Here is a 22,826-nt window from a genome sequence, read left to right as displayed (position 1 = left end):
AGGGCCTGTACTCTATCCACTATACTCTATCTAGCTGCTCCCTCCTCCCCATTCTTTGTTTCTGTAAGTCTGAAACTTGAAAGGAAATGAAATCTCAATGATAAAATCATCTTGGCCAGTTTGTAAATTATCTCTCCCTTTTAGATCTCTAGTATATCGTGCATATGTGTATATATTAAAGTGTGTTTATGTATTATGTACATGTGTTTATACAGACAGGGGTATAGATATCCTTATAGCTCAAAGGGCTATTTGAATAAGACTTTCCTCATTGTTGTGTTATGCTCTGAATTACTATGTCCTGAATAAAATTATTATGCCCTCTCCCTTCTTCCTTGCCATCAGGACTAGGAAAATTGAGTCAGGAAAAACCTTGAATCTCTGACCACTTTACATATCATTGTATCATAAAAACTTCAAGTGTTTTATCTCAATCCTTGCTGAGATAATTCCTCTTCCTTTTGAATATTGTCCCTCTCCTTTCTGTCTCCTGCCCTCAAGGTCTTATCTTGACCCTTAAATTATTATTATGAATTAAGTTATGATTCTTTTCTGGAATTATGGCTTGTCTACGCACTCAGTATTTTTGCTCCCCTCATCTGCCTTTGTTCCCCTACAAAATCGTATACTCAGGCTATGTATCCTGTTTAGCTAAAAACCCTATAAAAGTTGCCTGCTTCAGTTCCTCAAGGCCAATGAATTTTGAACATGAATTTGATTTGGTGGGCTAGCCTAAACTCTCCACATTAAAAATATTAAAAATTAATTTCTGTCTTGCCTCAGTTTCTCTGGCATTACAGTTGGAATTAATTAGTGTGTAAAGGGCAGAGTTGGTCAAAGCAAGAAAACAATGATGCTGTTCTTCTGGCTTCCAGTTTCAAGAGAAAAGACACTTAGTTCCAGACTCTCTTTAAATCCCTGAAGGGAGAGAAAGACTGCAAAGAAATTGACATGTAGAAGATCCACATATACAGAGGATATTAAGTAGCACCATTAATTAAGATCTATTTTCACCATTAAGATGTTTACTTTTTGCTCATTTTTTCTACCTTTATTTTTTCCTACCTTTTATAAGATAGACAATAGAGTAGTTTGCTTCTTGATGTTAGTTTTCTTCTAGGTTTCTCCTTTCAGAAATGATCTTCCTCTATTACTAATTATTCAGAACTTTATGCCTCTTTTATTGGATTATTATATTCTGCCTTGAATACACATCTTCTGTCACTTATTATATTACAGGCTCCAAGTGGACAGAGGCTGCATCTTATTCTTCTTTGTATCCCCCCTAACAGCTAGTACAAGTTACTAGTACTACTACAAGCTACTACAAATAGAGTAACTGCTCAATAAAATGTTGACTTAATGGGTGGTAAAATGAAACCACTTTAAAGCATCTCTGTTTAAAAACTCAGGATTTTTGTTTAAAAGTTGTTTTTAAAAAACCCAAGCTTTATTATAATCCTAATTTTGTGCCTGGAAATCATTTGAAAGAAGGCAGTCTGTAACCAAGTCTGGCTGTGAAAGTAAGAGCTGTTGCTAAGGGAACCAGCTGAGAAGTTTATAATGTTTAAACCTTACTATTGTGTTTGAATTTCATGTAACACCTACTAGAGAGGAGAGCAGCTAGAGATTCCTGTTGGGAGGGGAACAATTCCTTTCTTCTTTAAATAGAGTGGAAAATTACTTCCTTCTTTTTGGAAAAGACAGCTACCCTAGGGAATATACTACTGGCATGGAGACACACTTAGGGTTTATAATTTTTTTGGGGGGGTTTCTTGTATAAATTCAAAGAAAGAAAATCTAGATATGAAGAATTACAGAATAGATGCCACCCACCCCCCCTTTTCTTTAGTATTTCTTTTTTAGTTGATAAAAGGAAAGGAGTAAAGAATGTCTATATCTTTGAAAAGAGCTTCAAGATTAAAACTTTAATTCCAAGAGAAGCTATAGAACCATAGAGGTACATATAGATCAGGACAGTGAGAGGAAAGAGCTCCGAGTTTCTTTTAAAAGGAGGGAAAATAAGGAATAGCCTTAATGATCTTTGCCTGATCAGCCTCTGACAGGGATGGAAAGATTCAGTCTGGAAGGGTATGCTTAGTTCTAGTATTTTAAGAGAATTTGGTGATTAAGTCCTATTTGTTTCTGTCTATGTCCATCATGACATTCTAGACTTTGTTTCTTCTTGATGGTGAGAGACTAAGGAAGAAGGATTATGATCTTCCTAATCTGTTGTTATACATCTAATTTGCCTCCTCTTCTTGCTTATATAGGTTGTCATTTTCGGTATTTCCTCTAGCTTCCTTTTGTATTTCTTGAGAATGACTCACATATTAACAATCCAGGAGTCATCTTGTGGAAATGTGGACACCAGAAAATGCTGTCTTTGTAGAAAGATATGGAAGGAAGAAGAAGAGTAACTTGAAATAAATGATCCCATCTTTAAACCATAATGCTTCAAGAGGGATGCAATGAAGAAAAATGAAGAGCATTGCTGGGCTTTTGAGGCAGATACTTACAGCCCCAGTGCAGAGCAATTTGGGCGGTTCCTACACTTCACAACTGGGAGACAAGTGAAACAAAGGGCCAACTCGGACCAAAGAGAATTCAGTACTATTTGCCAATCATTTTGCCATTTTTCCCACTATAAATTTGTTCACTTTGCCTTGGCATTTATGTAGCTGCAGGAGGCTATTATCTTGTCAACAATGTTCTACTGCATTGACATTATCTCTTAATTACACAATTACTTTATTATGTACTGTACTTGTAGCAATAAAATATCTAAAGTACTTGTAGCTCATTCTGGATTTTTTTAAAAGCTTGAATCAAACCAACTCCTAAAGGAATGACTATTAGAACATAAGGCACCCAATATCAAAACTGGAAAAAAAAATCTTAGGACATAGAACATTAAAACATGGAATATAAAATGTCAGAGTTGGAAGGGAACTGAGAAAACATCTAATCCAGTCACCTTATTTTATAGATGAGAAAAGTGAGACCTCCAAAGGGGAAGCAATTTGCCAAAGATCACACAGACCATTCCAGACAGAACCAAAACTGGAATTCAATTCTGACTGACTTTATTCTTCTCTTAGATTTGCTTCTGATCCTTCAGATTTTATCTCTAGACATCTGGAAGTTCCTTTAGTTTCTATGGCCTAGAAGAAGCCTTTACCTTTACCACTTTGGTATCCCATTGATGAATTTTCCCTGGCACCTTCATTTTGGGTGAAGGCTCAAGCAAGAAGAGATCATTCATTCTTCTCCCAGCTTTGCTTTTGACTCTCTCGAATTATCTACCATATCCCTGTACGGATACCTTCCTTCTTTTTTTTTACTTCCTTTTTGTATATTACCTTCCATTGCTAGAATGTTAAGTTTCTTGAGGATCTTCTTTTTTTCTTGTATATGCATACTCAATGCAGCCTTAGAATAGAATCTGACACATAGTAGGCACTTAATAAATGTTTATTATCTTTCACTTACTAATCAAGTTCAATTTTTTCTTTTAAAAAAGGAAATTAAACTTTGTTACATGGTGTCCTCTGCAGTGAAACCAACCACTTCCCTATAAAAGAGCAAATGAATACTCAGGAAGAGTGGCATTTTTATAAAAATATTTTTGTTCCTTAATAGCAGCTTTTTATTTTTCCAAATACATGCAAAGATAGTTTTCAACATTTATCTCTGCAAAGCCTTGTGTTCCAAATTTTTCTCCTTCCCTTCTTGTCCTCCCCCAGATAGCAAACAATCCACTATAGGTTAAACACATATAATTTTTCTAAGCATGTCTCCATGCTTCCTGTGCAAGAAAAATTAGATCAAAAGGGGGAAAAAACCACATGAAAGAAAAAAGGAACAATCAAACATAACACCACTACTAAAAAAAAAAAAAAGATGAAAATACTATATTTTGATCCACATTCACTCTCTCTCTGGTGTGGATGGTTCTTTCCATCATAAGTTATAGTTATATATGTGTCCATCTACAACAATAAAAATTTGCTAAGTATTTACTATGTAAGTATTGCTGTCCTAGGTGCTGGGGATATAAAGGCATCCAACCACAAGTCTTAGGTATCAAGAGCAATAATATCAGCATAGTGCATGGAGAACCTAGAGTAGAAGTATTAAAAGAGATGATATAGGAGTGTGAATATGTATATGTGTAATTATGTATGTACTATTCACAAGTATATTCAGACTTGTGTCTATGTGTTTTAAAGCAGTTTATATTTGAATTAAAGTATTACGTAAAATCAATTCCTTTTACTTTGAAATGCTACAAGATCTTTTTTTTTTTTTTTTTTTATCCATCAGAACTGTTCCTTGTCTCTTTTTGTCAATAGGGTTTCTGTTCCCTCTGAATAAGGTGGCAGCGATCCTCTTCTGCTACTACCTGTGTGATCTTGGACAAGTCATTCAATCTCAGTTTCCTCATCTATAAAATAAGGCTTTGGACTAGATGACCTAGGCCTATGAGGTCACTTCCAATCAATGATCATTTGATCTAAGAATGTTGGGATGTGAATGAATAATTTGCTTCTCCTGTCTCTAAGTGACTCAGGGTTTAGGGAGTAGCTCTTCAGAATTGATCTGACCATATTACTCCCCTCCTCAAGTGGCTTCCCATGACCTCTAGGATAAAATAGAAGAAATTCAAACTCTTCCTTTGTGTGTCAGTTAAAGCCTTTCATTTCCTGACTCCATTCTTATTTTCCTCCTTTTATCATCTTGTCATTCCAGCCAAATTTGTTGACTTAGTGTTCCTCTTAAATGACATTCCATTTCATATTTCTGTGCTTTCTGAGGAGGGTGTGTGGGGGGTTTATATACTTAAAGGAACTTCAGGTCAATCTAATAGGTTCATTTTCTCCTCAACTAATTTGATATTATAGAATATGAATCTATTTCAATGGGAATCTCCCACTGAGAAAGACATAAACTTTAGTTCCTTGCTGAGAGGACATATTGAACTTTTCTGATGCCCATCGACTGAGGGTATTTCCTGACAGTTATTTGACTTCAACCCAGAAGGATGAGGAACTACCCTCTAAAAGTATCTGAATAAGCTGTTATAAACTAATGCCTCAGTTTCCCTACCTTAGCTCCTTGAATTGTAATACCTTAGTTTCCCTGCCCCAGTTTCCCTGAATTGTAATATCTCAGTTTCCCTGAATTATTATGCTATACCCTGAATAAAATATCATGGCCACCCCCCTTTTCCTTACCCCATTAAGCTCTGGTCACTCTCACATTCCAGTGAGTCATAAAACTTCAGATGGTTTATCTCAAATGCCTGGGTAGTGCTCACTCTCTTTTGCCCCAGACTCTGTCTTTGCTTCCGAACTCCTTGATCTATCAGGACTAAATTATGATCCTTCTTGAAATTATGACTTACTCAGTGTTCTACCCTCCACCTTGTCTTTGTTTCCCTGATAGCTGGAGCTCTATAAAAGTCTTTGGAATTAATTGCTCAGGCTGGATGCTTTGAGACAAGAGTCCCATTCAGCTGACTAGTTTGGGCTAGTCCAAATTCTCCACTATTAAAATATTAAAAACCTAATTTCTGTTTTGCCTCAGTTTCTTCAACATTACATTATGAACTGAATCTAATCCATTACATCTTACTTTTGCCCTTGGTCTTTTCCACTAAAGTAAAGAAAGGAAGAGGATAATTTCACTCTGTTATTCCCTACCAGGAGCAATGTAAAACAGAAACATATGACAATGGCAGGCATGTATTTGCACATGTACTAAGAAGGGGGCTCCTGAATCTCTTAGTTCTATCTTTCTCTTAATTTTGGTTACTGAAATCACCCAAGATATTTTGGGATTTTTCAGGCTAGATTTCTTTCTTAAGAATCAGTCCTTAAGCCCATTTCTGTTTTGGTCAGAAATCCTGAGAGGCTTCCCTCCAGATGTTTTTTTTTTTTTTTCCTCTTTGGATTAGGTAAAAGAGGTCATTGTCAGCCTCTTTTTTTAAAGCTAGTCTTAATCATTGAATGGATGTTGCCTCAGTCAAACTGAGACCTGTTAAAGACTTTAGATTTAAAAGGACAAAGTCTTCAGTTGTCAGGATCTATATCTTGTTCATTGGATCCAAAGGGTGACCCTTTTCAAGAATTAAGGACAAACAAAAACATCAACCACCTCCTTTTGTGAGAATAGATCAGACTAGATACAGAGCCTTGGGGGCTACCTCATGAGTGATCCTAGGTTTGAGAATTTTTAAGTTAAAGAATTCCTGAGTGCCACTGGCTACACACACACAGAATTGTTGGGGAAAGGTCAACTATCAGGAGCAACTACAGCTGAAGGATTAGCTTTACTGTAAGGAACTAGGAGACCTCAAACTTGCTAATCCTCCATCATAGAGGTTTGAGTTGCTCATTCAAGAGAGATACAAAATGAGGAAGAATATTTGTTTAGTTTAAGGTATCTTTATCTTCTTGGTCACTATAATTAATAAGTGTAAAGACTATTGTCTTTTGAGCATTTTCTGTTTTTTTTTATTTGTGTTCATTTATGCATCCTTTAAATAAAAATGATAGTAGTCAGAATTTATATTGCTCTTACCACATATCAATACCATTCTTAGTACTTTACAAGTATCATTTCTCTTAATTCTTACAACAACCCTGTTAGGTTTCTTGTAGTTTGGGTGAAATAAAGGCTGTCCCATACTTGATACTTTGTACTCAAGTACCTTTTCAGGAGAGAACCTTATTAACTATATATGATAAAATCCTAAATATGAGACATAACTTATGTAAATTTTAGAAAATTCACTTGAGGTTTGCTTTGAGTAGTGAACTAAAGAGAGAACCCAAATAGTTTAGAGAAAGGCTTCTTAAACTGTGGCTTGAACTTCACATGGGGGTCGCATAGTTGAATGTGGGGACCATGAAATTATGATTGATTAGCAGCAAATATTTGATTTGCATATCTATTTTATATACTTATATACTTGGAATCACATAAAAACTTTTGGGCAAAAAGTGGTTTGTGAGTGGAAAAAGTTTAAGAAGCCCTGGTTTAGAGTGAGAACCCTAGGATTGGAATCAGATCTGTGTGAGCACAGAGTTCTTTGGGGGCTCCTGGGACATGGGTGACATTAATAAAAAAAATATCTGAAATGCTTTTTCTCCTCATCTTATGTTCTAAGAATCCTGAATTCACTTCAAATCTAAGCTCAGGTGTGTTCTTACATGAGGTCTTTCTGAATCCCTCAAATTTTTAGTACCTCCAAAATTATGTTGTATCTTATTTTGCATATATTTTGTGTTTATATAACAATATGACTGTTGATCCAGCTTTCTTCCTCCTTTTGTTAAATAGAATATAAGGTTTCTGAAAGCAGAAGTTCTTTAATTTTTTGTCCAGGGCCTGGAAAATAGTAGGAAATTAATAAGTGCTTGTGAAAGGAAGAAAGGAAAGAAGGAAGAAAGGAAGGTTAGGAAGGAGGGAAAGGGGAGAAATGAAGGAAGAAAGGAAGGGAAGAGGAATGGACAGGATAAAAAAGGAAGGGGTGGAAAGAAGAAGGAAAGAAAGAAAGAAAGAAGGGAGGAGAAATGAGGAAAACAAGAAAAGAAGGAGAAAGAAAGGGAGGAAGGAGAGAGATGTGCAGAGGGATCTCATATCCCAAACTGTCAAGAATTTGGCAAATGGTGCTTCCCAAATCTCAAGTTCACAAGTATAGAATAGAGATGTAGGATATTTAGGGATCTGTCATCTACCCAGAGTAACACTTCAGTGATTTTTTTTCTTTCTTTCTTTCTTTCTTTCTTTCTTTTTTTTTTTTTTTTTTTTTTTTTTTTTTTTTTTTTTTTTTTTTTTTTTTTTTTTGCTGAGGCAATTAGGGTTAAGTGACTTGCCCAGGGTCACTCAGCTAGGAAGTGTCAAAGTGTCTGAGACCAGATTTGAACTTAGGTCCTCCTGAATCCAGGGCTGGTGTTCTATCCAGCTGCCCCCAGTGAATTCTTGAAAATAAAACGTAGGTATATTTTATATTTGGTGTTTTGGGGCACTGACCAATGAGAGCTCAGTCTTCCAGATGATAACCAATGGAAAACTCAGTCCTCAAAATCATATATTGTATGTGCACTCTGTCTGAAGCAATCTCCACATAGATCTTTAATAAGTCTATCTGCTTTCCTTTTCAGAGGATGCCAAAGTATGGTAAAAGTATATCCTATCCATTACTATGTGCCCCCAAAAGGGTATTTTAACTGGTTGCTGAGCCAGAATTGGTTGTACATATATGAAGGACCTCAAAGACAGGGACTTTGCCTCTTTCTTTTTTGACTGCATCTAAGTGAGGAAGATAGACTTCTGTGGGCCTCCATGTAGAGTAGGAAGCCCTGACCTGCTATTGCTCAGAAATGCTCTGAAACTGGAGAGTACATAGCTTTCTGGGCAAGCCTGTGTCTGGGATGGGGCTGATTTCTGTTTGTGTCTTCCTTCTGTTTGTACAGAATCTATGGGACTTTAGAAGTCTGAAACATTAAAGGTCTGGTGATAGGAGTCCTTTCTAGGATTTACTGGAAGTCAATTAAATGGATAAAGGTGGTACAGTAGATAGATTGTTGAGCTTGAAGTCAGGAAGACTGATCTTCTGAGTTCAAATCTGTCTTAAGATACGAGCTAGGTATGTGACCCTGGGCAAGTCACTTTACCCTATTTTCTTTAGTTCCTCATCTACAAAAGGAGTTGGAGAGAGAAGTGGCAAATCACTCCAATATCTCAAGAAACCCTCAAATGGAATCACAATTGGACATGACTTAAGTGATTGAACCATAACAACAATCCTGATAGAGAATAATTTGTGTGACCCAGAATTATACATTTATAGTAGCTGAGAAGCAAGCAAATGACCTGTTCATTTATTGTACCACTTTTCAGAAGTGAACTTAGTGGAGTGAATGCTTTGTGGCAACTACTTTAAATATGAACCTAGTCTTTTCTGGGGCAGAGGAGGAATACAGTGAAGTATGATTCTGTTAGGGGGCTATGTATAAACATTTCTTTTGAAAGTATAATTGAATAAATGATAGTTGTGCATTTATCACTGGTTAATCAATAATATTGGGGATATAACTGGAGATTAATATTATGGAAAATACAAATGGTGATATAGTACAATAAGTGATAGCACTGAAAAGACATCTTCAACCTCTGGATGGAGTATATTTAGATCACTGAGGGGGAAATGTAATCTTGTGCTAGAAATGACTTGCAGGTAAAAATGGGAGTTGAGATGAGGACTCTTTGAGTTTATATATGACAGGTTTTCCCTATTATGTGTCACAAGATTCTTTCCTATTTGAAATTTGGTTTACTGATGTACAGTATGGAGATTTAATTCAATTCAACAATCCAAGGACATAATCATTTCTTCAGGAATTTGTCCTAAAACATAAAAAGGAAAATACTTTAAAAGTAGATATCTAAAAAAAAGGATGAATATTCACTATCCCTTTTCCCTCCCCAGGTTAAGATTCTTCCAGAAAAAAACAAAATTTACAGAAACTCAATTGCTACCTAGACTGTCCTTTAAACCAAAAAGCCACATGTTGCCGACGCAACTGGCATTTTCAGGCTGGACTTAGGGGAAGAGAGTTTGTTCACAGCTGGTGTTCTCCAACAGAGCACTCCTCAGCTTGAAGGTATGACCTTCAACATTTATTGTATAGCTTCAAACACACAGGGAATCATGTGCAGGCTCCCACAGTGACACATACATGCACACAATCCCCCTCCCTCAAACAGGAACATGAAGACCTTTGAAGCACCCAGACACACATCTCTCTTTGATCATCATCATGCACTGAGAACTATGTATATGAATATATTGAAACAGAGAGGTACAGATTCATGCCTGGGCACACATGCATAAACAGAAAAATACAAATCTTCACATATACACACAAACAAACAGATTAGAAAGCAGTAGACAAAGTAATTTCAAAGCATTTAGTTGAACTCTTTTCTCTTGGGAGCCTTGATAGCTTCACCAGAAAATGAACAAAAGAGAGAGCTCAGGCTGAGCTAATACCCAGAAAATCCTTGGCCAAACTTACTACTAGATCTTCATGTGGCTGCCTGCCTAGGAAAAAGCAGAGCTTATAGCATGGCTAGTAAACTGACTTAGAGATTGAGGAAAGAGAGATTTAACTCAATGCAACAAACCTTAATTAGGTGCACACCATGAGCCAAGCACTGTGCTGGGGATGGAGCCGCAAACCATAAAGTTTACATACTGCTTGGAAGAATCTAGGTGGTTTACTAGTATGCAGAAATAGGCTTGAGCCCAAGAAAATTGTCCTGCCATGCCAGTAGCCTGTCATCGATCTGTATTAGATTGTAAATTATACAAGGCCAGGTACAGAATTTTAGCTAATTTTAAAATGTATATCCTCCATTAAAAGCATCATGTTTTTGCACATAGTGGATGATTAATATATGCTTATTGTGATGCATCATTTCATGTTGGGTTGTATAGCAGCCTGATACGTGATTAACTCAGTATAAGCTATTCAGTAGCAAGGAGATTCCATGGAAGGAGGCTCATCTAGAAAGGGCTGTGAAAAAAGACACAAAGAGGAAGGAGGCCCTTTGGAAAACTAATACTAATGGTAAGTAAAAAGCTAAGTAGGGGAGATAGAGGGTGTCAGAAACAAAGAGAACTGTTTAAATAGAACAAGGAGTATTTAAGAAATGCAGACAGAGATTAGGGGAGGAAAAGCCCTGACAGAGAGAAAAAAAGAATTTACATAATTAAGCAGGAGATTAAAAACAGAACCTCAGAGCACAGCTAAGTGGATGGAAATGTAGCTAAGTAGGTGAGAGCTGTCATATTTCCCAACCACTGGAGATTCAGCTACACTCCTTGGGGGAAGGGAAAATGAAGATGGGAACTGGAGAAGCAGATTGAGGTATCCCAGATAGTAGACTATATTTGCAACTGGAAAATATGGGTTCAAAACTAAGCTATTTAAGTCTCAATTTTCTTATAAAATGAGAGAGTTGACTAGTTTCTCTCTGGGATTCCCTTTCTAGCTCTAAATCTCATGTGTAACATCCCATTTGTGTAGCATTACATGAAAGGTCATTTTCCTAAACCCCAACAATACTAGCAAATTTTGTTTCCAGGGAGTAGCTGGTTACTCTTCCTGTCCAGATTGTAGGAAAGGGTTGAAGTTGCTAACAGTATTATCATAAAGTTCCCATCTGGTGTACTCTCCCAAAATTAAGTAGTTGATATTATTTCAATATCAGTCTATTAACTGACATCAATTAACTTAAATAAAGGAATATTTACTGAGTAGGTATAGCAAAGACAAAAGTACAAAATTCTTTCCATAAGCTAGTACACTTTTCACTGGGGAGAATGGATTCATACTCAAAGTACTTGGCAAAAAACATTCCCTCCCAACTTGATACATTTTCCCTTCTGTATACACACAAAGTCCATGGGGAAAGTGAACCATATGTGAAGCAAGAAGGTACTAAGGCATACATATAGGGAATATATGGATCTGAAGAGTACTTCTTGAATGGTGGTCCTAGTTGAGCTGCTCTTTTGCTCAGATAGACTGGCTTTTTAAAGGATGGGACACCTTAAATGATGGGTCAATTCATTGTTTGTTTGGATCATATTTAGCTGCAGTGACTACTAGGAGAATCTCTTACTGTCTCCAGTTGTTGAGGGAATCTCTGAGGATTCTTTTGTCCTTTAAAAACTCACAAAATATTCAAGTTAGTTAATTTTTGTATCCAAATATTCAGTCACCTACAATCAAGGAAGAATAATCAAAAACAAAAAAAAAAGAGTAATCATAATAAAAGAAGAAAGGAACAGAGATTTTATGTGTTTATAGCTATATGATAGCCAAATGAGAGAGGGACTAGCCTGCACATGCTCATCTACCATCTTATCACAATTCTTTTCAATCAAATGCCACATAGGAAGGACAGTCAATGATCAATTATTTGAACTTTTTATAGGCATACTCAGTTAGCATACTCAGTCCAACCAAAAAGCTTTCTATCATTTCATAATAGTACTTCCTTAGTTATTCACAGCCAAAAACTAGTTCTTGAATTCCAATATATTATATTGTCAGCAGACAGAGAATGTTGCATATGTACTGTATGACTAACCAGGAAGAACAAGTCTACTCAAATACATTCAAAAGTTCCCTTTTAGATATGGCATCAATAACGTGAAAGGTATATAAGAGTCCTCAGATAATATGATTTTGATCTGGAAAGTTTCTTCACTGTGTCTTTGGTATGTATTGAATTCATATAAAATTCTGGTTACCGTAGGCATTTCTACTATGGTTACCTGTAGGCCAAATTCTTTTTTTTTTTAATTACTAGAGTGGGTTATTCACTCATTTCAGTTGTTTCCAATTCTTTTTTGACCCCATTTGGGATCTTCTTGGCAAAGGTACCAAATTGTTTGCCATTCCTTCTCTAACTCATTTTACAGATGAAAAAACTGATTCAAACAGGGTTAATGACTTGTCCAGGGTCACACAGCTAGCTAGTTAAGCATAAGAAAGCAAGTAAGCTAATAAGGATAGATTTGAATTCCCCATTCCAGAGCCACAGCTCTATTCACTCTGCTGCGGATCTGTTCCTCCTTTTATGGAAACACCCATTTCCCCCATCTAAGTGGGAATGGGTGGCAGCAATTGCTAAAAATCAGGGGTCATGGAATCTCAGGATAAGAAGGAATTGGAGGGGTATAAATTCTATTCAGCAGACTTTTACCATCACTATCATTGCAAGATAGTTTTCTAAGTGCTGAAGATAAAAATGAAACAGTCCCTAATTATGAGAAAGTTTCAAAGTATACACAAAAGACATAAATAATTTTGTAACTTTAGGAGAGAGACAGAGACAGAGACAGAGAGAAGAAGAGAATGGGAGAGAGAAGAAGGGAATGGGAGTGAGGGAGAGGGAGAGGGAGAGAGAGGGAGAATAAAAAAGAGGGAGAGAGAGAAGAAGAGAGAGAGACAGAAAGAGAGAGAGAGAGTGGGGGGAGGGAGGGAGAGAGGGATAGGGAGAGGGAAAGGGAGAGAGAGAGACAGAGAGAGAAAGAGAGAGAGAGAGAGAGAGAGAATAGGGGGAAAGAGGGAAGGAGGGAAAGGGAAAGAGAAAGGGAGAGAGAGAGATGATTCACATAGAGGTGGTAGATGAGCTATGCTTTGAAAGAAGCAAAGGATTCTAAGAGCAGTAAGTGAGGGGAGTGGACAGTATATTATAGACATAGTGCCACTGCAAAGACACAGATGGGAGATAGTATGTCATATATGGGCAACTGCTATTAAGTTGATTTAGTTGGAATTAAGAGTGTGGATGGGAGAATATGAAGTAAGGCTAGAAAGGTAGGGGTGACATATTATGGAAAGCTTTAATGACAGACTAAGGATTTTCTATACATTAAAGTACAAATGTAAATGTAGGAATATTATGTGACCATAAGCCAGAAGTATCAAAAGATGCAAATAAGAACAACAACCCCACCTAAACTACAAGTTCATTTCCCTGTAACTTTTGCTTCTAGATTTAAAGGCAATCTCATGAATATATGCTGTAATTTTTCACAAATTGCCTCCAAACGAAAACTAATTTCCCCTTCCCTCTCTCCTTCTCCTTCTCCCCTCCCTTCCTCTTGCTTTGTCGTTCTGTCTCTCTCTTTGTTTCTCTCTGTCTCTCTGTCTGCTCTCTCAGTCTCTCTCTCTCTTCTCCCCCCAACTCTCTGTTCTTCTCTGTCTCCTTTTTGATTCTGCACCAAATATTTTCCCCTTGGGTTGTTGCTCCCCATCCCTTATCTTTATTCAGTTTAAACTACCTAAGTAGTAGAGGACCTTGTAGTAAGGTAAGGACTTTACAATTTATTAGCAATATCAAATAAACATAAATAGTAAAGAGACATTAAAATTATGTATAACATACTGCATTGATGCTCTGGGTTCATTTTCCCTCCTTTCTTCTCCATTTCCCAAAGTTGGAGCAAGGAAAATATGATTTTGCCATCCAGGATTATAATCTTGTGAGAGAGGATAAAACCTAAGCAAATTATTATCTTCTAGGATAGAGGTTAATATAGTCGTATGAATAGTGCAAATAAGAATTCAAAAGAGGTAGTGGTTCCAAAATATCATCAAGAAAGGATATCCTCACAGAATTAGAATAGGGAACTTCTTCCACCAATGTAAATTAACAACTGTAACTTAATAGAGACCTAGGCAGCTTTCTGAGGTTCTGAAAGGTTATATGACTTGTCCATGGTCATACATATCATAGGCAGGATTAAAATTCAAGTCTTGTTGACTTCAAGCCCTGCCTGCTATGACACTTAGACTGGACTGCCTATACAGAGTACTTAAAGCAGGTGAATTAATCCAGTTAATTAAGTCAAAATAGTAGGTCCTATGAGGGTAGGATTGATGGAATAAGTAGATCATCAATCTACTTGTGAAGGCTTGAGAGAGGAAAGACACGTTTGTAATATTTTATTTAAGGAAAGATTATTTGTTTGGGGGTAGAGATAGAGTCTGCAAATCATTTATAGGAAGGAGATACTGACCTACATGAGGAGAATCTGAACCAGGCAAGATGGAAAGACAAATACAATTGAATTATATGAACATAGAGTTTGATGCCTTTAGGAGTCCAAGTGGAAGGAAGGAAATAAAAATTTATGAAAAACTTAATATATGCCAGGGATTGTACTAAACCTGTGTCTCCTACTCTCTTTCCAGCTCCCTTCTGAGTATTTTGTTTCCTTATTAGAATGTTAGCTTCTTGAGGGTGGAACCTGTTTTTCTTTTTGCTTGTATTTGTATCCTCAACCCTTAACACTGTGCTTGGAACAACCTTGTAAGTGCTAAATAAATGCTTAATGTCTTGCCTTGCACAGAGGAGGAGACAGATTACTGAATGTCCATGATAAAGGTGTAACCATATCCCTGTAATAGGAAACATGAAAATACCACAAGGTCCAAAACAATAAGCCATGTCACCCACCTAGAGATGTCTTAGATCAACATTGTTATTCTCAAATAGAAATGGATCCCTACCAACAACATACTGATTTAGAAAACCAACAATTAACATCATCAGTATTTTATTGTATTTTTATTTAATTTGTTAATATTTCCCATTGTTTTTCAGTTACTTCAAATTCTTTGTGACACTATTTGGGATTTTCTTGGCAAAGAATCTGGAGTGATTTGCTTCCTTCTCCAATTCATTTCTATAGATGAGGAAACAGAGGCAAATAGGGTTTAGTGACTTGCTCAAGATCACACAGTAAGTAAGTGTATGAGTCCTACATGTGCTCTATCCATTGCACTATGGAGCTGCCCCCCAAATCCTCCAATTACATTTCAATCTGGTCCATGCTGCACTTTGGAGTTTTATAGCATGCAGTTTGAATTTGATATCTCTGCTTAAAGCATCCCCCACCACTTCAGAATCCTTTGAGTGTCAAAGTTCTAGAACCCCCATACTAAGAAGGAACCCACAAATCATCCCATTTATTTTCCTCTTGTTTTTGCCAAGAAAACCTCAAATAGGTGTTGAGGAATAAGATGTGATTGAAAAACAACTAAGCAACAACATTATTAATATATTATCAAGCCCTATTATCAACAATTATAATAGCTAGTATGTGTATAGTATTTTAAAATTTACAAAACACTGTATATTTGTTTCATTTGATCTTTATAACAGTCCTGTGATATAGGTGATATTATTATCCCCAGTTTACAGATAGGGAAACTGAGGCTAAGGAAAATTAAACGACTTTCTCAGGGTTCCCTAGCTAGTGTCCATGGCAGTACTTGAACTCACATTTTCCTGACTTTAAAAGCTTCAGTCTCATCCAACAATAATTGATTTGGGTTCTTTAACCTTTGCTGTATCGTGAATGTTTTTAGAGTCTTGGTAAAACCTATGAACTCCAAATGTTTTTAAATGTGTAGAATAAAATACATGGAATTACAAAGAAAGCCAATTATACTGAAATATAGTTATTAAAATACTTTTTAAAAAAAAAGTCATGAACTCCTACTTAAGAATCCTTGCTTTAGAGAGAAGAACAAGAATCAGGGCTAGTTCTTGGTAAAATTATAAACTAAATAGTAATAGCTAGCATTTCTATAGTGCTTTAAAGTTTGCAAAGCACTTTACAAATTTATTTCATTTTATCCTCTCAACAACTCTGGGAGATAGGCACTATTTTTATCCCCATTTTACAGTTGAAAAAACTGATGTATATACAGATTAAGTGACTTGATCAAAATTATTTAGCTACTAAGCATCTATGGTAGGATTTAGATTTCAGTTCTTTTAGACTCCAAGGCTGAGTCCACTGTATCACTTAGTTGCCTACATAAGCAAAGGTCACCTTTTTCTTTCTTTTGCAGAAGCCCTCTCCCTTGTAGATAGGGATATATATGATAAATGTACCTGTACTAAGTTGATAGCAATCTAAGGAGAGATCTAGAAGGGACCCTAGAATGGGAATCAGGAAGACCTGAGCTTGAATTCTGACTTTCCTATTGGTTTTCTATATGATCTTCAGAAAGATAGCTCCTATTTCTTTTCAGCTTCTTCACCAATGAAATGCAATCATTTAATCAGATGTTCTTTGTAATCTCTTTCAACTCGAATAGCTATTTTACTGCTATCAGAGGTATGTGATTTTTCAAAAGAGGGGTCCAGGAAGGAAAATATTTAAAATAAAAGCATGGATGATCAATTCTGATGGATGTGGCTCTTTTCAACAATGAGGTGATTTAGGCCAGTTCCAATAAAATTGTGATGGAGAGAGCCATCTGCATCCAGAGAAAGGACTGTGGGGACTGAATATGGATCACAACATAGTATTTTCACCTTTTGTTGTTGTTGTTTGCTTATTTTTTGTTTTCTTTCTTCTCTTTTTCCTTTTTGATCTGATTTTTCTTGTGTAGCATGATAATTGTGGAAATATAGATAGAAGAATTGCACATGTATTGTATTACTTGCTGTCTATGTAAAGGGGTAGGAGAAAGAGAAGGAGAAAAAATTTGGAACACACAGTTTTACAAGGATTAATGTTGAAAACTATCTTTGCATATATTTTGAAAATAAAAAGCTATCATTAAAAAAAGTCATAGATGAATAATGGTGAAATCATATTTTAGTAGCAAGTATTATTCTGAAACAATAGGGTTCTGACTACCTTCACAAGTCCACTTTCTATTAGCAAGTAATTGATTTGTAATCCAAATAGTTAATAACCTATTATGTAGTACAGTCCCAGGTACATAATAGGCACTTAATAAATGTTTATTGACTATTGACTACCTGACTAATTCAGTTTACTAGGAGCCTTGATAAAGGAAAAGGAGTATTGTAGATAGTATATACATTCTTCCCTCTACTGGGAAGGTATGCTACTTATTACACATTATCTTTTGGTATTTTAATTTTAGCAAATCCTTGTGAATTGGGTTAATGTGGATCAATTTCTGAGAGCTAGAGGATGACTGAATGAACAAATAAAATTTAATTCAGAACTTGCAAATCTCCCGCCCAGACTCAGAACAGTTAGTTAAGATGCAAACTTGTCCTATTAGTCAGCGTTGGACTTTCTCCCTTACTTTTTGATGATCCCCAGAGCTATAACTAAGCTATTCAACTAAGGGTGAATAGAGTTTTCTCCCATGGTGCTTACATTTCTGGGTGGCTATGTTTCCCATAGCCATTGCCATTCCTCCAAATGATCTTGTTAGTCTGACTACTCCTGACTGCTTTTTCTCACTCTGATCCTCTTCTTCTGCTTTTCCCTCAATCCTTTGAGGGCAAGGCTTGGACTTTCTAGGTGAGGATATGCCATCCCTCTCCTAGAGCAAGTACATCTGTAATTATAGTTAGCTCTTCACATTGAGGGATTTAGGGGCAGAATCTCCCTTCAATCTGGAAAATCCACACAAAAATTTTTATCCTACTTTTGTACCAGCGAAATCTGAATTATTATGTTATGAAAAGATAAAATATTGATGTCATACAATGCTATACATATATTTTATGCATTTATGGGTTTCTAAACTTTTTTCTGTATAATCTGCTGGTCTTCATTTATCATTTGCAGTTTTCAGAAAACTCCCCCCAAATTCCCATTTAATTTTTTATGCTGACTTATTGATACATTGAAACCGTGATGGGGAAAGTCATGATGTGGAAGGAATAACTCTAATGTTCTCTACTGAGCTTCTTCATGTCTCCTACCAACTGTATTTGTCCCAAATATAAGATTTCTTAATTGTGGTTCTTCCCTCCTTTCTTTCTTCCTTATTCCTTTTGTTTGTTTTCTCTCACCTTTCCTTTCCTCTTTCTTCCTCTTCATCCTACATCTTAGCAAGTTACATTATGCAGATTTGAAAGATATAGGGGTAGACTCTTTTCTGTGAAATGGGCAAAATAAGGCTGTCCCCTTCTACCATGGGAAGTCATTGGAATTAGCATTTGGAGGGGACCTTAGTCCAACCTCCTAACTTTTATGGATGAAGAACATGAGGCTCAAAGAAGGGATGTGACATCCAAGGTCATACAATAATCTAACAGTCAAGTTAGAGCTATGGCTCTAATTTAGCACTTAGGAAATTATGGTGACTGGTACAAGCACAGTCAGGGACACTGAATGCACACACACATACACACCCATACACACCTTCTTGTTTTTCTTGTATTCTGTAGCACAGGTCCAAGGAATGGCTACCCACCCCTGGAGAAAATATCACTTATCCAGAGAGAAAAAGTAAGAAGAACTAAAGGGTCTCAGCTGTCCTCAGGAACCAGGTAGCTTGCAGCTATGTCACGTACAGGGACTTGGACCCTCAGCCAAAGCTCCAGCGGAACAGAAGATCAAGGCACATCAAGAATGAATCTAATAAAGAGACAGAAAGGGACTCTGGAAGAAATGACAGATTTAATTGCAGACCCCTGCCGAGCAATGTCAGACCAATTACAGGAAAATAGATAGCCTCAGGAGAGGGAAAACCTATGGCCTCATCTGTGGTCAGTGCCAAAGTGCACAGAAATGATTAGAGTGCAAAGAACAGAAGGGAAGGTTGTCTAAGTGGGGGATATTAACCTGAGATCTATGAATATTAATTTTAAAATATTTTGATAATTATATTTCAAGATAGTTTCCTTTGCAATCTCATAGCTTTCATTTTAAACATTTAAAAATATATAGCAAGGATATATTATATATTCAATATATATAGAAATCAGTATAATTCTTAGGAGAGCGAATTCTATGGGTTTCTATAGAGTACTAAAGGAATCTGTGACAAAGAAAAGGTCCTAGAGGAATGGACATATATCTTCAAACTGGAGACTGTGAAAAGAGAATTAGAAAAGGGCAATGAAGAGGGAAGAATTAATTGTATTTATGGGTCTTCATCCTTATATGTCATCTCATTAGCAAAATCATTGTATGTTGGAGCTAGTTTGAACTTTAGAGACCATTTAAGTAATTCTCTTATTTTTAACTAATGGATGACTTTAAATCAAGAGATATGAAGAGAGAGACTCTTCAACTCTTTCTTCTGACACAATGCCTGCAAGACCTTGCTCAAGTTACTTAATTTCTTTGTGCCAGAGACAACTTTTTAAAACAAATATTCTTTTTACTTCATAGTATTTTATTTTTCCAATTACATGTAAAGATAGTTTTAAATTATCATTTCAGTAAGAGTTCCAATTTTTTTCCTCTCTTCTTTACTCCACTCTCAACCTCCCCAAGATAGCAAGCAATCTGATATAGATTATACATGTGCAGTCATTTTAAACCTATTTTCATATTAGCCATGTTGTGAAAGAGAGATTAAAACAAAAGGGAAAAACCATGAGAAAAGAAAAGCAAATAAACAAAAAAAAAGGTGAAAAACATTATGCTTCAATCTACATTCAGTCTCTAAAGTTCTCTGGATGTAGATGGCATTTTCCATTCCAAGTCTGTGGAACTGGATCAATGTATTTCTGAGAAGATCTAATTCTATCATAGTTGATAATCACACAATCTTGTTAATTGTGTACAATGTCTTCCTGGTTCTGCTCACTTCACTCAGCATCAGTTCAAATAAGACAGATGTTCTTAACCAAAGATCTGTGTACTTTAACACACACACTTACATAAATACATACACATACATACACATATATGTGTGTAAATATATAAACATATATATAGACAACTGTATTTAAATACATTTTCTTTTATAATCCTATGAATTTTATTTTATGCATGTAAAAACTTTATTGTGAGTAGCAGATGGACATAATCACTAGATTAGTTCAGTATTAGCTCTTCTCTAGTACTGCAATTAGAGAGAGGATCATAAAATCATAGATTATAGTTCTTAGAAAGGGTCTGGTACTTCATCACTTTATCAAGGAAATGTAGAGATGGGGAAGTGAGTCAATCAAGATCACACAGAAAGTTGATAGAACCCACATCTCTGGACTCCCAGACAAATAGTCTTTCCCCATCACTCTGCTGAAAGATTTTGTTTTCCTCTATTATTTCACTAGTGTAGGGAACTTCTTCTGGGCAGGGCTTATTCTGCTCATCAGTATATAATCTCAAGAACATTATCTAGAGCTCTAAGAGAATGATAATAATAATAGAAAGTATTTCCATAGGGCTTTACATTTCAAAAGGACTTCTTTTAGCACTCCTCCCAGTTTTAATGAAGAACTAGTTTGAAGAGCATTTCAGTATGCCCACTTTTGTCTACCATGTGCATAGAGTAGCCTCCTTTGAATGACTTTGATGAATCTTTAAGATTGGTGACATAGCACCATCCCACTCTTTCCCATCATCTTTTTGGGCTGCTTTGCCCTTTTCACCAACTTATCTGCAGAGCTCCATGTGGATGCCATTACTGAATTGGTGGGAGAGGAGGGGCTATTCTTTGCTTGCTAAAGAATGAATATCCAAAGAAAAATCTTCACATTTTGTCAAGGAGACCCTGCCCCAAGCATGTGACAACTCTGTGGCATTTAGAAACAAAGAGATGCTGCCAACTAGAATTTTTCTTCCCCTTTTTACCAAAGCTCGCCTTCCCTTTCATCTCCCAGTTATTGATGAGGGAAGTAGCAGGCAGAAATCTGAAGATTCAGTAGTGTCTCAGGCTACAATGTATGATTGATGCTTGGGACCTTTCCGTAGTGAATTAGCAGTGGGAAGAGAATTAGAGCAAGAAGAAAAGTCCAGTACTCTCCAGCCTCCCTTCATACCCACTCACTGGATGAGCTGTCAGTCAGCATCAAGCTAGCCAGTGAGGGTATAACAACAAATTAAAACTATCATTACTGATCTAATACTGATTGACAGCTCAGCCATAGATTAGCTGTTCCCCAGGCAAGAATGAGTCTGAGACTTCTCAGAGAGACAAACTGGATACACAAAGGAAGGGTTAGATGCAGACAAGGAGAAGAGGGCGATTACAAGAGAGGAGATAGTGAATATAGATAAGGATGAGAAGAATACTCAGAGTTGATAGAGACAGAGGGATTGGGGTATAAGTACAGAATACTTGGCACACAGCAGGCAACAAGATAGGAATAGAGTATTGGGCTTGAAGTTAGGATCACTTTTGTTCAAATAAGGACACATTGACTAATCATGTGACCCTGGACAAATCTTTTAACTTCTTAGTTTCCTCATCTGTAAAATGGAACAATAATACTTACCTCCAAGGCTTATTGTGATGATAAAATGACTTCATATTCATAAAGTATTTTGCAAATCTTAAAGAGCTAAATAATTTCTAGCTATTTATAATAATTTATAATGGAATTGCAATAATAATTTAGTAATTATGTTGCATTGAGAAAACAGAGTGGATATAAAGTTATAAAAGTTCCCTACTAAATCCCTGCTTTACCCACACACATTTAGTCACAAGATTCTATTTAATTTTTCAAAAAGACATCAAAAAGAGAGTCTAATCCACTCATTTTACAGATAAAGAAGTTAAGTCCTGGAGATAAAGTGATCTGTCCAAAGTCACATAGGTAAAAAATATTAGTGGAAATTGACCTCAAGACTTCCCATTTCAAATTCAGGTTTCCTTCCAAGGCACCATGTCAAGGCAGGTTTATGTTATACTCAAGTACTGAGTTATTCCTTTTCTCCCCATCCACCTCTACCTCTTCTTATATGCAAAGCCTTCTGACAACTATCTTTTTAAGAGGAAGTAGAGTGAGAATTGTCACACAAACTATACACATTAGCTAGGATGTATTGTCAGACAGTGACCACTCTCTAAGATAGCAATGGCTATTCTAAACTACCATCTGCTGCTAGTTTTCCTTTGATTCTTTTGCTTTCCTGGAGCACATAAGCTCTGAACTTATATGGATCCTCCTACTTATCTTGATTCTGCTTGAACTTTCCAGTTCCACGTAATCCATTTCTAGTGGTATAAGATAGTATTCTCCAGTATGAACTTGACGTCATATTAAGACAACTAGTTTTTTATTCCCTCTGTAGGGCATAAGATAGCTAGGTGATGTGAAAGGACAGATAGGTAGCACATTGGATGGAGTGCAGGACCTGCAGACAGGAAAACTCATCTTCCTAAGTTCAAATTTGGCCTCAGATATTTACTAGCTATGATGGATCCCCAGCCCTTGTTCCCACAATTTAAGATAAAAAGCGGGGAGATGATATGTCAGAATCCAGGGATTATTCAAAATTGCATATTTAGCTAATGAACATAGAGTAAAAACCTCTTATTTGT

This window comes from Antechinus flavipes, chromosome 4 (genome assembly GCF_016432865.1).
Source record: "Antechinus flavipes isolate AdamAnt ecotype Samford, QLD, Australia chromosome 4, AdamAnt_v2, whole genome shotgun sequence".
NCBI lineage: Eukaryota > Metazoa > Chordata > Mammalia > Dasyuromorphia > Dasyuridae > Antechinus > Antechinus flavipes.
Note: the sequence above shows the minus strand (reverse complement) of the source record.